This window comes from Phalangium opilio, unplaced genomic scaffold (assembly GCF_054372755.1).
Source record: "Phalangium opilio isolate 3A_F unplaced genomic scaffold, DU_Popi_V2 ptg000204l_1, whole genome shotgun sequence".
In the NCBI taxonomy this organism is placed as follows: Eukaryota; Metazoa; Arthropoda; class Arachnida; order Opiliones; family Phalangiidae; genus Phalangium; species Phalangium opilio.
The window spans coordinates 715661-733701 of NW_028324215.1; the positions used below are offsets into that span (position 1 = coordinate 715661).

The following is an 18041-nucleotide window of genomic DNA, read 5'->3' on the forward strand; positions in this document are numbered from 1 at the left end:
TTGGGGTTAGGGTTCGGTTTGGTTCGGGTTCGGTTGGGGTTAGGGTTCGGTTTGGTTCGGGTTCGGTTGGGGTTAGGGTTCGGTTTGGTTCAGTTAGGTCATGCTACAATAGAGGTATCCTATTAAACTTGTGATTTGACCATTGCAATATCACTATCTATAAAGAAAAGTGTATTGATAGACGTTAGCATTAAATTAAGTGTGTTTTTGTTAAAAAAATAGAAGTAAAAGGAGCATTTTTTAAATACCGTTTGTAAAATCTGTATCAAAATTAAAGCTATCGTTAAATAGTATCGAAAATTTTATAATCATAAAACCTCATATTTTTCCTATTTACGTTCCAATGAGTCAGCAGCCCAAGCTTAAGGTTTCTAAAAGAAAGTAGAAATGGTTTTTTTTGTTTTTTTTTTATTAAACTGTGCGGAAATGGGTTATGAAAAATTGTGCGGAAACGGGCTATGGGTTTTTAAGGTGTGAAAAATAAAAATGTGCGGAAATGGGCAACCACCAATCTGAGATGGGGAGAAATGGAAACATACCTTAAAGTTAATTAAATTCAAAACACAAAAGCAATTATTTCTAAAGTTGCACAATAAATGCTTGAGTACAACTTACAGGCAAAATTGATATTAGAATTAATTTGTTAATGAAGATTAATTAATTCATTTTGCAATTTGCCGAAAAGTGCACTCACTAATTTTCGGACTGTTTTGGACCGCCTAAATGCTGTCGAAAAACACTACAACAAGCATGCTTGTTCCCGATTAGTTTCCGATATTACCTCTTCAATATCTGACAATCGTGTGAGCTAACGTTTGCATAGTTAAGCACCAGAGCTTTGTCTTTTTAAACATAAGCTACGTCACTTTATTTTAAAATTACCCAGAAAATTGGCATGGTATTACATGAAAAAAATATGCATAATAAGATTTTAGTTTATTTTGCACTTTATTTTATAATTATCTGTAATTATCCGTAATAATTTGAATATAATTCCAACCTATACAGAGTCTGCAGTATGAGTCTCCTGAACTACGGTCTGCAAAGTAGCACGAACTGTTTGAATATCTTCACCGCAACTGTATGGCTTTGCAAAATAGCGCATCCCAACAAAAAAATGTACTTTTGAAGGCAACGATAAAAAACAAGCAAGGCTGGACGCTATCTTGAGGGGAGAGAGCGACCGTTATCTTGAGGGGAGAGAGCGACCGTTATCTTGAGGGGAGAGAGCGACCGTTTTCCTGAGGGGAGAGAGCGACCGTTTTTTCCGAGGAGAGAGCGCGGCTATTGTAAAGAGAGGGAGCGAGTCTATTATAAAGAGGGGGAGCGAGTCTATTATAAAGAGGGGGAGCGAGTCTATTATAAAGAGGGGGAGCGAGTCTATTATAAAGAGGGGGAGCGAGTCTATTATAAAGAGGGGGAGCGAGTCTGTTATAAAGAGGGGGAGCGAGTCTATTATAAAGAGGGGGAGCGAGTCTATTATGAAGAGGGGGAGCGAGGCTATTATAAGGAGAGGGAGCGAAGGTATTATAAGGAGGAAGAGCGAGGCTTTTATAAGGAGAGGGAGCGAGGCTTTTATATGGAGAGGGAGCGAGGGTATTATAAGGAAGGAGAGCGAGGCTTTTATAAGGAGAGGGAGCGAGGTTTAAAGAGAGGGAGCGAGGGTATTATAAAGAGGGAGAGCGAGGGTATTATAAGGAGGGAGAGCGAGGTTTAGAAAGAGAGGGAAGGTTTTGAAGGGAGGGAGCGAGGTTTAAAGAGAGGGAGCGAGTTTTAGAAAGAGAGGGAAGGTTTTGCAGGGAGGGAGCGAGGTTTAAAGAGAAAGAGCGAGGGTATTATAAGGAGGGAGAGCGAGGTTTAGAAAGAGAGGGAAGGTTTTGAAGGGAGGGAGCGAGGTTTAAAGAGAGGGAGCGAGGGTATTAAAAAGAGGGAGAGCGAGGTTTTGAAAGAGAGGGAAGGTTTTGAAGGGAGGGTGCGAGGTTTAAGGAGAGGGAGCGAGGGTATTATAAGGAGGGAGAGCGCGAAATATCTAAGGAGGGAGAGCGAATTTCGAATTTTGTCCGCTTTGGCTCGCCATAGTCGACCGTTCTAAACTCTAGTAACGAGAGTCACGTGGTCCCCCTCCTCTCTCTCTCTCTGGCAAAAAAAATAGCTAGCCCGTCGAGGGAAGAGTGAGATACTGTTGGTGAAAATCGCAGAGAGGTACTAAGCCTCAATAGCTCAGTCTGTAAGGCGTTGTACTCTGGTACCTGTGTGGATACAGACGTGGCGGGTTCAAATCCCGGTCGTGCCAAAAAATTAATTCTTCAATAGTAAAATATTTACGGGACTTTGTATAGATGTCGCTGAAGTTCGTATTTGTAGCGGGAAGTTTGAAATGAAAGTGACTTTATTTATGATGGATTCTCCCAGGTCACATGAAAAATTATAAAAAACCGTCTTGGTTTGGACCAAGGCCGAAAAAACAAACGATATGTTTGAGGTTTATCAATTGACTGAAGTTTCAGATATTGAAATTTTTTTCTAGTTATTTTTATCCACTCAATCCTTAATCAATATTTAATTCAATCAACTGATCTTACTGATAATCGATCTAGTCCCTCTAAATTAATTGAAAAAATTACATATCTACGCTTTTTCAAGAACAATTACATTTTCCGAAAACATTTTATCATGAAATTAATTATTTTGAAGGGAGTACGTGTTGAGGCATCAGTATTGAATATTTGAAATGTTCTACTGGATGTCTAAAAAGAGCAAGCGAACTTTGGCATAACTCGAATGGAAAATGTAAATATTTAATTGATACCAAACCAGGGTGTTGCGCGAATTTATACATTAAATTTCGTATATCGAAATGCTACATTTCTATTGTCGCCTCTATGAAGGTAAAGTTGCATTGGAACTTCCATTTCCATACTTTAGAATTTCTTGGTCATAACTCAGTCTTCATTTGAAACGTCACCCCTACTTTACACCGGTTACGTATTACGCGTAATCATTTTAGCAAGCGTAAAGATCATTTCGGAAAACACCGGGGCGAGGCCACCATTGGGGTGTATTCTCCCTCGCACCAAGGGTCATCGCCAGACGGTGCCAGAGTTCACTACGGGCAGGAGGCTAGTCAACTAGCACTGCCTATAGCGGTGCTTCTAAGTGAGCTACAAAATGAAAGAGAGAAAACACCCCAATGGCGGGATCACACCTGTGTTTTAGTTTCTCTGTATGTAATTTCCAAACTCACTTACAAATGTACTGTACAACGATTACACTGAGTGATCGGTCGTTCGGGCGCTAGCGAGTGTCAAGCCATAACCATAACCATTCATGTACACGAATGTTTTATAGTGTTAGGTTAATAAGGTTGGCGGGCAAGTCCGGAGTGTCATGTACAGTACCGCTTACTAATGTGAAAAGGTTTCGATCTATATGGTAATATAATTTAGTGTGTTGCGACGGCTCAGATGACCCATACACTGGAACCACTGGTGATTATAAAATGCAATATATTGGGAAAATAGAGGAAGGAAGGGGGTGTTGGAGTTAAATGTGACCTTCTTGGCATAACTAGTAATGAATGATGTGTTTAACCATATTATCTCCGCGGGAAATGAATATAACAAGTCATTGATACTGAGAAGTATTTCTGTTTATGTGATCTTTACCCTTAACCACGCAGGATAAACTTTGTTGCTTTGTCTTAAGTAGACGACATTCACTGTAAACGACAGTCTTATCAACAACTTAAAACAGATTTAAACTTCTTTTGGTTTTGAAAATTTGCCAAGCCAGCAACAATTAAAACTATGTTGGTCAAGGTGCTTACAAGTTAGTGAGCATCGACACGAAATCCCTTCAAAATAATTAATTTCATGATAAAATGTTTTCGGAAAATGTAATTGTTCTTGAAAAAGCGTAGATATGTAATTTTTTCAATTAATTTAGAGGGACTAGATCGATTAACAGTAAGATCAGTTGATTGAATTAAATATTGATTAAGGATTGAGTGGATAAAAATAACTAGAAAAAAATTTCAATATCTGAAACTTCAGTCAATTGATAAACCTCAAACATATCGTTTGTTTTTTCGGCCTTGGTCCAAACCAAGACGGTTTTTTATAATATCTGTCACTTCAGTCTTAATGTAATTAAATTTTGAATAATCATGTTTGCTTCACCGTCATACATTTGCACTCTAAAATATAACGGTGCATTCAAACACCATATATGCTAATTTTTCCGGTGCCAAAAAAGACATCATTTAGGGTGTACTTTAATCCCATTTTTATGATCAATTCACGCCATTTGCTAATATTATTTGCAAGTATTAAGAAAATATTAGGCATTAATGCACCATTTACAGTGGTTTTTAACATCTTTGTTAGGCAATCTGTTGAACTTCTAATATTACTTAGTTTAGTGGTGTTAAAAGTATGGAAAAAGTACGCTACCTCTGTCACATTATTAAACCAAGTGAAGTGAAATAGTTGTAAAATATTTATTTTTTCCATATTTAGCACCACGTTTATGGTGTAAAACAAATCGGTCAATACACCATTTCAAGTCCCTGTTTACCCATTTAAAGACACTATTTCCCCCGTTTTAACTTTTAACGCCCTATTGACCCATTTCAAGTTAATTGTACTATGGTAATTAACCGCTTGCCCGCCTTACGACCGAATTCCAATTCGGCTGAAAACTACCGCAATTTGGCGGTTTTGGATTTGGTCAATGGGACAAACATAATAATAATAATAATAATAATAAACTTTTATTGGGATCAATCATTAAGAATTCACTTGTTTACAATGATGTCCAGCTAGTCTCAGGTATTAAAAGTTAAGTTAATATAAATTAAAAATAAATTATAAATTTAGTACATAAGAATTATTTTATAAGGTTGTCCTGTATAAAAAGGCGGATTGCCCCCTTAAATTCGTTAATGGATTTTAAATTTTGAATTTTGTTGTTTAGTCGGTTCCAGTACTTTATATCCTGGTGTTTAGTACTTATTGCTCTAAATCTGGAGTCGAAGTCTTCCACGTAAAAGTTGTTCCCAAGGCCCCTTGTCCGGTGGGTATTCTCGTCTTGGCTTAAATTAAAATTCTATCTACGCCCGTTAACATCTGATTAACTTGAGTGGTTATGTAAAATGAGCAATAATCCCATCTATTTTGTAAAACATTAAGCAAAATTTATAGTTTTGAAGAATGAAATATTTTTAAATAGCAGAAATGCACCGTTATAAAGCGATTCGCTTATTTTAATTTTTAAGTCAAATTACGTAACACTGTAACGAACTTAAACGAAGTTTGAACATAGAATGAGTTCCCAAAAATAATTTTCTAACGTAATATAGTGCCTATGAAAAACCACATATTATTAAAAGAAAATATTTTTATTTTTAAACGCTGTCAACGATAAAACGTTTGTTATTATTGAACTTTTTTTTATTAAATTTATAACATTTATAGGATAAATACGTCTACTATTAAGAGGTACAATGCTTGAAATTTGTGTCTCAATGACACGTAACCTAACTAACATATGCCTTTCCTAACCCGACCTATAAAACAAGCAATATTTTCAACGTTTTTTGTTGAGGGACCTTGAAAAATAAACGATTTTTTGGAAAAGGCCCGAGTTGATTAGTAATGACCTAATATTAATCTCGGTTTCTAAAATAAAAATAAAATTCTTATGCCATGAAATATTTTCCAATAAGCATGTATTTTTAAAAAATTGTGCATACAGACCTCAGAAAGGTTTTTAAGTGATGTTTTAAAAAGTAAAACATGCTCATTATTAAAACTAGAGGCGTGCGGTTAACCGTTTCAATCGAATAATTCGATCAAATACCGAACCGAATTATTCGATTCGGTATTCGATCAGCCCATTTTCACTATTCGATACGAATATCGAATACCGAACTGACTATTCGGTTAAAGTTCGACTACCATAAATTTAGGTCCTTGGCAGTAGAGAGACCCACCTTATTTTAAAAATTATCATCCCGATTTTATTTGTCCTCCATCAAAAACTACCATAAAGTGCCTAGGAAAAGTTTAAACAATACTTGGCCACCAATGAGGAGAGGCATTTTGAAATTTAGGAGCTTCTAAATGTTTTTCTCATTGCTTTGTATTATTTATTTGCGAATATAAGGGTTACCACCCGATTAATCGCGAATAGTTAAGCCTAGTATTCGCGAGTATTAGGGTTAACTATTCGCGAATACTAGGCTTAACTATTCGCGATTAATCGGTTAGTAAAATATTTACCAAGGCCTAACTATTCGGTATTCGATTTGAAATAAACTATTCGATTCGGTATTTGATAAGGAAAATTTTTTAGTATTCGATAACCGGTTCGATACCCAAAAAGTGGTATTCGTACACCCCTAATTAAAACCAATCTGACTCTATTACATTAGTTGTTGCCCAAAAGAGTTCATTTGGATAATTTTAACGGCATTAACATTTTTACTTAAAATCGTGTTCAGTCAGGATTGATATAATAAGAGAGCCTTCAACGTGTACAAACACAATAGGAAAGGTAGTGAAGTCCCACTGAACAAGACTATAAATATTCCTGTAAATCAGGCGCATGGTCCTGAAATGGGGTGAACAGGGGTTTGATATGAGGTTAATAGGGGTTTTAAATTGGGACATGAAATGGGGGTAAATTGGGACATGAAATGGGTGTAAATATGGACTTGAAATGGGGGTAAATATGGACTTGAAATGGGGGTAAATATGGACTTGAAATGGGTCTAAATATGGACTTGAAATGGGTCTAAATATGAACTTGAAATGGGTCTAAATATCGACTTGAAATGGGTCTAAATATCGACTTGAAATGGGTCTAAATATCGACTAGAAATGGGTCTAAATATCGACTTGAAATGGGTCTAAATATCGACTTGAAATGGGTCTAAATATCGACTTGAAATGGGTCTAAATATCGACTTGAAATGGGTCTAAATATCGACTTGAAATGGGTCTAAATATCGACTTGAAATGGGTCTAAATATCGACTTGAAATGGGTCTAAATATCGACTTGAAATGGGTCTAAATATCGACTTGAAATGGGTCTAAATATCGACTTGAAATGGGTCTAAATATCGACTTGAAATGGGTCTAAATATCGACTTGAAATGGGTCTAAATATGGACTTGAAATGGGTCTAAATATGGACTTGAAATGGGTCTAAATATCGACTTGAAATGGGTCTAAATATGGACTTGAAATGGGTCTAAATATCGACTTGAAATGGGTCTAAATATGGACTTGAAATGGGTCTAAATATCGACTTGAAATGGGTCTAAATATGGACTTGAAATGGGTCTAAATATGGACTTGAAATGGGTCTAAATATGGACTTGAAATGGGTCTAAATATGGACTTGAAATGGGTCTAAATATGGACTTGAAATGGGGGTAAATATCGACTTGAAATGGGTCTAAATATCGACTTGAAATGGGTCTAAATATCGACTTGAAATGGGTCTAAATATGGACTTAAGTGCTCATTTAATTGTAAAGATTAAATAGGAAAATTGAGACTGGGTGAAAGATAAGTGTAATTTTAATTTCAATTAAATAAGGTATCCATGAATTTTACCAAAAAAATCGTGTTTTGCGTTAATTTCACCTTAATTTTACTTACGTTTAAAGGTTTATCTCGATTAAGTTTAGTTTAAAGGCTTATCTCGATTAAGTTTAGTTTAAAGGCTTATCTCGATTAAGTTTAGTTTAAAGGCTTATCTCGATTAAGTCTAATTTAAAGGCTTATGTCGATTAAGTTTGGTTTAAAGGCTTATCTCGATTAAGTTTGGTTTAAAGGCTTATCTCGATTAAGTTTGGTTTAAAGGCTTATCTCGATTAAGTTTAGTTTAAAGGCTTATCTCGATTAAGTTTGGTTTAAAGGCTTATCTCGATTAAGTTTGGTTTAAAGGCTTATCTCGATTAAGTTTGGTTTAAAGGCTTATCTCGATTAAGTTTGGTTTAGAGGCTTATCTCGATTAAGTTTGGTTTAGAGGCTTATCTCGATTAAGTTTGGTTTAGAGGCTTATCTCGATTAAGTTTGGTTTAGAGGCTTATCTCGATTAAGTTTAATTTAAAGGTTTATCCGGATTAAGTTAAATTTAAAGGTTTATCCGGAATAAGTTTAATTAAAGGTTTATCTGGATTAAGTTTAATTAAAGGTTTATCCGAATTAAGGTTAATTAAAGGTTTATCTTGATTAAGTATAATTTAAAGGTTTATCTTGATTAAGTGTGAAATAGAAATACGAGGCTTTATCAACAGCTATACAGTTTAAATATTAAGTAGTCCATTTAAAATTTATTCGAGTTTTTATCCAAAATATGTATATTTTATGTTTAAATTCACCCTAATTATACTTAATTATGTTGAAAATAATGAAGGATTGTGGTTTGGCAGTATTGATTTAGCTTATAAATTGAGCTTCAAAAAATTATTAACCTTAATTTTAATGTTTAGATGAGTTTTTGATTAGTTCCAACACATTGCGTTCAGTTTTTATCATGTCCCGTACTAAATTTGCGGTAACGTGAAGATTAACAATTAAATATGTTGTACCGGGGAGCTCGTTACAACGGATCAGTACAAAGGTTACAATGTTAATGAATGATGTGATTCCATAGTTTCGCTTAAATACCAGTAATTAAATCAAATACCTAAACAATTCATAGCAATTCTGACATATAAACAAACGGCAATAAGGACTGTGGAAATAGCGAACGCAACCCTCTGTTTCCCACGTGTTTACGTTGAAAAAATCTGCACATGGAATTTATTTGACTAATTACGTAAAGACAATGTTCTCCTGGATTAACCAGCACCACTGGTACTTATATTTCTAAATTAAACAATCCAGTCTTGGTAACAAATAATTTATAAAACGTAATATCATATACGGACTGTTTCACCAGGAAAAAAATTGTTTTAACGAATCGTTTCCAACGTGGTTACGTTGAGAGAATCTGTGCTGATGTAAACATGGAAATTCCTCTACATTGGTTCAGTTTAAGGAAATATATTGCACACCTTCACAATTAGTACCATTTTAGTGAGATTAACAAATAATGAAACCCTGTATACCACATACGTAACCCTCCGTTTCCAACGTGGTTACGTTGAGAGAATCTGTGCAGATGTAAACATGGAAATTCCTCTACATTGGTTTCGTTTAAGGAAATATATCACACATCTTCACAATTAGTAGCATTTTAGTGAGATTAACAAATAATGAAACCCTGTATACCTGCTATATTTGTTGGTAGCAGAAAACGAAGCAGACTGCGTATTTTTATAATACAGAGCTGGAAATAAGCTTTTTTATCTTTAAAGGGGAAAGACACTATATTACATAGACAAACTAAAATACAACTTAAGCCTTGGCCGTAAAGAACGTTCAAAAACTTACTTTAAATGATGTAAAAACCTCTGTTAACTGTAATTATTTACCTGAATTACTTTTCTAGACAAAAATTCGACCTGATAACGACGTATTTCTTATTAAGGGTGCTACAGTTAATTAGAAAATACATATAAAGGTGCTCGAGCTCGGATGAAATACCAAAGTAATTTGTCAGCGTCTACTGCTAGATAGTCTGACCCAAAAGTAATTTTTGACGTACTTTCAGAATTAACTAAAATTAACAAACTTAGAGTTAATTGATTTAAATTAAACTAGCCGATAGCACACCTTGAATACTTAATTGTTAATTCAAGAGTATTCCGAAAAGTAACTTCGCTGTAGTTTTTCTGTTCGCGGTGGGGGTAAATCACGAAAAACGCCATGTTAATCTCCATAGGAAATTAAGTAAAAGCATGTGAATTTTGCTTTAACGTTACAAAAGGGTGTCAAGTCATATCTACAAGGGCCTACCGGCCCTGTAGAATTGGGGGCAGAAGGGGGGGAGAAGGCGCCCAGCCGTAAGGGGTAATTGCAATGCTTCCGCAGTCTATAGACAGCGAAAGCAAAAACTGGTTCTGAAGTCAAAAACCTGAGTGGCCAGGGACAATATAAACTTATACGGGACTAGCAAACAATGCCAAATTCTTCATTTCTAGGACGAGTTTAAAAATGATTCTACACTTCCTCAAAACCGTACTCGTGCCACGATTTTTGAACTATCTGTAGGCCCGCGTCACCTTACTCTTACTAAGAAAAGGTCAGCAGGGCTGTCATGGGTAATGAAAAACCTGGGAAATTCTGAGAATATTAAAGTTCAAAGCACGTTTGAAAACCTGGAAAGCTAAATTCCATACTAGAAGCTACACAACTACATTTCAATCAATGTGAGCAAAAGTGGATGAGGGGAAAAGTATGAAAATTTCCAAAAGTGGCGAGTCATCAGAGTTTCGCCGTAGTTGACCGTTTAATTGGCGTAGCTATACTGGGCCTGTTCACTCCCTTAAAATAGGTTTTGTGTTAATTCGCGGTTACGCGGTTACCGTCGTCTGCTATTGTGTATGCTAGAACTTCCTCGATTTGTGTTTGTAGTCAGGGCAGAGTAGCTGGTAGTGTTTTAAAAGGTATTTTTAGGTATAATATGGATTTAAGTAAGGTTATCGAAGCAACAGAAGAGCACATAAAACTAGATACGTTTAAAACAAATCTCGGTAATTTAGCTATAGCGCGAGCAGCTTGCGTCGTTATGCGCGTGATCGAGTGGGCTGTGGTTAAACCAAGGAGCATAAATGTCGGAACTACTTTCAGTCGCGAGTTTGCAAGTCCATCAGGCACTAGTAAACTAAATAGTTATTGGCGATACTTTGATGTCCGCGTTTTTTAACACAGGCTCTATGGCCATTGTCATACTCTCATCCACATTTGATGTGAGTAATTATTACCTCTCCGAGTGACTATGACGTCACGGAGAGGTATTACACTGAACGTACTGTGTGTCTGTCACCGCGTTCGCAGTTGGTGAAAGGAATACAGTTTCTTAAAACGATTTAAACAGATTTAAGCTAAATAACTGACGATTAAAATGACTATATTTATTTAATAATTTAAGAAAAATCTCTTAATTGCGCCTCGACTCGGAGAGGTTTAAATTGGTTTCCCTACTTGTTTTTACCTCATGTGGAAATGCAAAAGTCAAGTTGTAGGGATTTTTCGGATTATATAATTCTTCCATTATCTTTTGCAGGAAAATTTTAATTGACTCCTCAAGGAATCTTTTCCTGAAAACAAAAACAAAAATATATATTGATAACATTGGGGGAAACCTAAAACATGGGCTAAAGCGTCTAACGAACGAAATCAATTGGATTTTGCTGTATTTGAGTTAGTAAACGTGCTATGCCATTTTAATAGGTTTATAGACCATGCTGCCTTATCGTGTACTAAACGGTACATATCCGGAATGTGGATTCAAAGACGTTAAATGGGGCTTTAAACAATAAGGACTGGAAACATTTTCCTCTCCGAGTGACGTTGACGACAAGGAGAGGTATTATACTGGAGGTGTCTGTGTGCGTGTGTCTGTCACCGCGTTCGCATTTGCTAAATTCTCATAATTTATTGAGAATCAATCCCTTTATATACCCCAAATTTCCAATAATTGTTAACGAGGCATACGCTTGAATTCAAACGAGGAACAATAGCTATGTTTAAAAATGATTTTTGGAATAAAGTTTCATAAAGCGATTTAACTACTATAACTAGGTTAAATTAATGACTATTACAATAATTAATATAAATTATATTTATTTAAGAAAAACCTCAAATTATGTCTCGACTCGGAGAGGTTTATTTTGGTTTCCCAACTTGTAAATTCGTTGCATCCACAAATTGTCTTAAGACAACAAGGTGACTAAACACAAAACACTATTTTACCACGACTATTTCATATGGTGTAATGATTTACAAAATAATTTATGCTCGTCCAACAACATTTTAAAAACAGGGATTTCGGCTCAGGATCATAATGTAAATATCTCAATTCATACAAATATTAGAAATTCAACAAAAACTCAGTCATTCTTTCTGTCTGTTACGAAACAGATTTGGATGAAATTTGTCTTACATGTAGCTTTAACACTGAAGAAGAGCATGGGCTACTTCTTTTTTTTAAAAAAATATCAACCTACTAAACAACTAAAGTGAAGATAACCGAAAAACATGGTTTTTCCTTTCTGTTGAAATTGTAATATTGTTAAAGAAAAACCTAAATTTCAAGTTTTGCCGAAGTACTTGTGCCTAAATGTAATCCAATGAATGTTGCTTTTTTCCAATGTCGGCTCAGACTTTCCATTCTCCAAGTGTTTTGAGGACAAGTCAGATTTTTCTCACCTACTTAGTTACACCAAGAAGGAGTAAGGCATAAATTAGTGTCAGGTGCTCGCGTGATAGTCGACAATACCCCCTTCATGGGTGGGGGAGGGGTGGAAACGGAGGCGGGACTTAATATTTTATCTTACTCTGTTTTCCATCATCTATCTCTTTTACCTTTTCATTAAGCTTTGGTTAGGTTTTTAGAACTCACGAAATCATTAGTACACTTGATTTGATTTAGAAATAATTATAAAATGATTTTCACGTATAGAGACACATATTCAAAATCCATCAAGTTTGGTTCAAAACCTTTAACTAACTTGTTAATGGCAATTAAAAACAACCGTCGTACCGTTTCAGAATCCATTTTCTGTTTACCTTGCTGGAGTTATTATTTTTCTCTATTCGGAATACGTCATTCGCGTCTGTATGACCTATCTCCACGGGATCCAATGGGAAAGCGCAGAGCAATGACGGACATGAAAGGGGTAGGGCTTACTTGTCCACTAACACCGGCGTAAGAGTAGTAGCGTAAAATCTCGCGGTTTATGCCTTCTTATAGGAAATCCCTTCTTGATTATATTGTTGCCTTGGTACAATCGGGTAAATATTTATTCTCATTAAAAAAGTGTTTTAATCAAAAAATTAACATTCAAATTTAAGGATAAGTAAAATTAAAAATGTGTCTTCATCTTAAAGCATTCGCAAAAGTTTTGAGCACCGATATTACAAAAATCTGCGACATGGACGATTGGAAAACGATGGTAATACATGACGTTATAACTATGGTAAAAGTTGCGTTGTTACGTAATTTCCTTACCTCTGATGACTTTTATAGTGGATCTTTACTCCGTTTGGTTATTTAAAAACGAACGAGTAACACGCTGATGCCCAGTTATTTAATTAGTTAATAAATATTTAGTTTTTTATGTTGTGCTTTGAACCCGGTTTAAACGTATACTTTCACAATGATTTTAGCTTCACCATAATCTCAATTTAGTAGCAAAAAGGTCTGTTAATATTTCTTTCAATTAATGTAAGCACCAAACCATGACCGAGTAAAAATTTGATATTAAAGTTTGCTCTAGATTTTAAAATTCATTCCGTACTGCTTTCAAATGGTGAATTTCTTCCAATATAACGGCTAAAGGCAGCAAGCATTCATCGTACAATGAATAAGAACAGTTCAAAGTCCTCGGTTCCCAAACTGACTGATTACTTTTAGTATTCATGGTATAGCCTGATTAGCTGAGTATAATTACTATTGGGTTGATTGCGTTTTTTACAGAAAAACGCGAAGGCAAAATAAGTCAAAGTAGTAATACTTGGATTGGTTTCGTGCCTCGTTTTCCGTATGAACGATTCTATAGAATATCACGCATGAAATAGAAACTTAACATTGCATTTCATATGGTGGGTTCATTAAAAATATTGATTAAAGACATATTTCTTATTTTTCCGAGTTAAGTAGGTCAAACTTGGCTCGGCCATTTTAAATGCACACAATTCTGAACTAATAATGTTGTTTCAACTGAATCAATATACCTGTCTTTAACCATAGTTGTTTTACCAGAGAACCCTAAAGCGATACTAAAAGCCAATTTTAATTAATAAATATATCGGTGGTTGATTCACGTTAATTATTTTGATCTGGGAGCGCTGCTAGAACATAAAAGTTCAATTTTCATAAGCACATTGTAGTTACGAAGGTACAAATTCAAAAATTCGCAAGCTTCAATTTTAAATTTAAAAGCACAGAAATTATGAAAATAACTTTTTTGTTTATATCTGGTTTCACAAAGCGTGGAAAACAGCTTCCCAAATGTTTGACTTAAAGGGTCTCTAAAGTGCCCAACGGACTGTATGAATTTTTTTGTTGAAAAAGTCATCATTGACGTCACATTCCCCCGGGGGGGGGCTAAACAAAACGAAAGTCTTTCCTTCTAGCAAACGCAGCGGGGGTCTCGAACTTTACAGTCCCTTTAAATTCCTGCCAAGATCCAAAGCTAGATACTCGACGAGGAAAGAGATGAAGATGCTTGCTTGTTGAAGTCGTCGCAATCCGACTCGTGGTTGTTCCGCCTCTAACTCGTAATATCGATGAAGTAAACATTACATGATTATCATTGATTACTTTTCAAAGTATGTAGAATTGCAACTCATGCATGGTACAACGGCGCCCGCCGTTATAAATGCGATGAAAACCATATTTGCGCGATACGGAATTCCCGAAGAATTGGTTTCACGTCCGAACTAATGACCAACATTTTTACGGAATGGAATATTCTTCATAACGCATCATCTCCATACTACCCCCGTTCGAATGGCCAAGTCGAGCGTGCAGTTCAAACGCTAAAGAACTCACTAAGGAAAGCGTTCGAAGATGGGAAAGACGTACATTTGTTCTGCTGGACTACAGAATAACTCCCACCAATGGACTCCCATCACCAGCCGAACTTCTAATGGGACGGAAAATTCGATCTCTTATACCAACACATCCCAAAAATTTGCAACCCAATTTCGACATCACATCAGCAACGCACGAACTAGAACAACGACAGGAACGCCAAAAGAAGCATGGCAATATTGGAACTAAACAATTATTTCCACTAACTGAAAACACCCGCGTCTGGTTTCGCAAAACCCCTCAAGATAAATGGAAGAAAGGTGTAATCAAATCTATAGGCCCAGGCCCAAGATCCTATGGCATTCAATCCGACGATGGACACATTTACAACAGAAACCGCTTCCATATTCGTCTGGATAAATCAATCCCGAAAGACGAAGACCAAACACCAGTCGTCAAGAAAAGAGAAGAGAAACGAACCGATAATAGAAGAGAACGGAATGTAGAAGATTTTTATCCGTCTTATAATCAAGTCTATGGAAGAGCTCTAACACCAACCCAAAATCAAAACATCACTACTCCTTCACAACACTTACCTATCCCTACAACCTCATTATCCTTTACCCGATCTAGAAGTCAATCAGTGGAACCTGATCGTTTACGCTACAGCCGATAGCCCCTGCTACGTCGATTACTCTGGACCAAATACTCGGCGAATTTGACAAATACTTCAAAGACTATCAAAATGAAATTTATGCTGCTTTTATCTTTCTGGAAATTAAACAACAACAGGGTGAGAAATTTCAAGATTTTTCTTCTCGTCTGAGACAAGCTGTCGTGGAATGTAACTATGGAGCGTTAGAAGATCGCATGTTACGGGATAAATTAATCCAAGGCCTACGAGATAATGCTTCACGGGAACGGCTACTCCGTGACCACAGTAAAAAAGCTATGAATCTGCAAGATGTGATAACCGCGTGCAAGGCTGCTGAACAATCACGTGTTCAGGCTGATGCAATGAGCGAGCTTCCCGCCTCGGTGCATGCTCTCCACCGTGGGAAAAATAGGCCAAAATGTCAGAGGAATGCCTCTACTAACTCGATAATAAATACGCCGAATAAAGTTCCCACGACTAACGTTCCCAAACCACTCGTTTGTAAATTCTGCGGTCGATCTCATGCTTTTGGTAAAAATATCTGTCCGGCTTTTGGACAAACTTGTTCCTTGTGTGGATTTAAAAACCATTGGGCTAGTCAATGTCAAACACATAAGTCAAAAGCATATAAAAAGCTGCCCGTCCGTCGAATTAATGAACTGAATGATGGTAATGACCAACACACTGAAGTTTACAGTGAGAATGATTCAACAGATCACGTCCTCTATGTTGGCGCTCTGCATTTAGCGGAAGAGTTATCTGACTGTGAACCTGCATGGTTTCAGACCTTATTCCTTAATGGCAATCCAGTTCGTCTGAAAGTTGATACTGGAGCCCAAGTTAATGTTATATAGGAAAAGGACTTACTAAAATGGAGTGTTCAACCCAAGCTAAATAAAACAAGTCAAGAAGTTCAGACTTACAATGGATCTACTTTACCGATTATTGGATCGTGTCTTTTTGAAGCTCAAATACCTTCCTCAAACACACCTGCAATTAATCTGCAATTTCTGGTCACGTCATTGAACTCAGCACCTATCTTGGGACTAAAGGCAAGTTTACAACTTAATCTGATCTCCAGAAACAATCATCCAGACTTGCCAACACAGCCAAGTTCTGAAATCCTGTCTGTCACAACAAATGGAAGTCCGCCACCCTCACAAGAAACTCCCGAAACTGTCGTGGAAGAATTCAAGGACGTCTTTACTGGACAGGGAAGGCTAAACAGGCTTGTTAAAATTCACCTGAAGGATGATGCAGTACCACACGTATCTGCACCTAGGGAAATCCCTTTGACTCTACATGACGTGGTGAAAGCGGAACTCCAAAGAATGGAAGAGGATGGAATCATTACAAAAGTGAACACACCCACTGACTGGGTTAGTTCAATAACGGTAGTAGAGAAAAGAGCCAATCCACAGGACCCTACCACTACTAGCAAAAAGGGACCAAATATTCGTATCTGTCTCGTTCCAAGACCACTGAATGAAGCAATAAAAAGACCTCACTATCCTATACCTAGTCCGGACAAACTAGTCTCAAATCTACAAGGCTGTTCCATATTTACTCTATTGGATGCAAAAAACTGATTTTGGCAACTACCTCTCGATGAAGAGTCATCGTACTTAACCACATTCGCTTCTCCGTGGGGAAGATACCGTTTTTAAGTCCTACCTTTTGGCTTGAATAATTCTCCAGAAGAATTTCAAAGGGCCATGGATGAGCTTTTCGAGGATGAACCTACAGTGAATCCCTTTTATGATGATTCCGCTTTGGGATCAAAAGATATGAAAGATTACTGCCAACTACTTCGACGGGTTTTCACCATCGCTCGCAGAGCTAATCTCAAGTTCAATCTTTCAAAACTCCAGCTTGCTAAACCAACTATCAAGTACCTTGGCCAAATCTTATCTGAAGAAGGCATTACCCCCGATCCTTCGAAAGTACAAGCTATCCTAGAGTACCCGCAGCCTCAAGGTCCTGAAGACCTACTACGTTTCCTTGGAATGGTAACCTACCAGGCAAAGTATACCCCTGATCTCTCCAGCAAAACTCATTCCTTACGCCAATTACTTAAAAAAGGCAATGCATGGGTGTGGGACGAAAACATGGCTCGTGATTTTCAAATGCTCAAAAATAGCCTAGCCAAACCCCCATGTTTAAAACTATTCAATCCAACAAAACCTGTGACCTTAGCTGTCGATGCAAGTAAATTTGGCTTAGGAGCCGTCTTGATTCAAGAAGAACAAGCTGTTGCGTATGGATCTGCTGCACTTTCTGACACTCAACAGCGTTATGCGCAGATAGAAAAAGAGCTTTTAGCTGTTCTTTTCGGCCTACAACATTTCAATTATTACACCTATGGAAGACGTGTCGAAGTACAGACAGACCACAAGCCTCTGCTAGGCCTCAGCAAGAAGCCTTATGATTCTATTTCACCCAGACTTCAAAGAATGCTATTGAAATTGAATCGTTATGACGTAAAACTGACGTATGTTCCGGGAAAGGACTTAGTCATTGCAGATGCTCTGTCTCGTGCTCAACTCCCCAACAACAAATTTGATCTTCCACTCGGTGATGTCCAACCGGCACGTGTTTGCTTATTAGTCCAAGCCTCCACTGGAAAATGGAGTGCATTAGCGGAAATGACACAAAAGGACCCGAATCTCGTTGATGTATTGCAGTATGTGAGAAATGGTTGGCCAGATAGAAAGTGCAAAACCAAAC

General features: G+C 36.8%; 1 long non-coding RNA gene across 2 annotated transcripts; it reads right to left on the bottom strand.

The window, feature by feature from the left end:
* Positions 1-5896: 5896 nt before the first annotated feature.
* On the bottom strand, positions 5897-9900 carry LOC149621455 (uncharacterized). Of its 2 annotated transcripts, XR_016375061.1 has the most exons (4): positions 9289-9900; positions 9133-9198; positions 8487-9071; positions 5897-6612 (listed from the first exon to the last, which is right to left on the bottom strand). It is a non-coding gene; the product is annotated as an uncharacterized LOC149621455 (long non-coding RNA). The 2 variants fall into 2 exon arrangements; XR_016375060.1 differs by lacking the exon at positions 5897-6612 and having other exon boundaries at positions 7997-9071.
* Positions 9901-18041: the final 8141 nt, after the last annotated feature.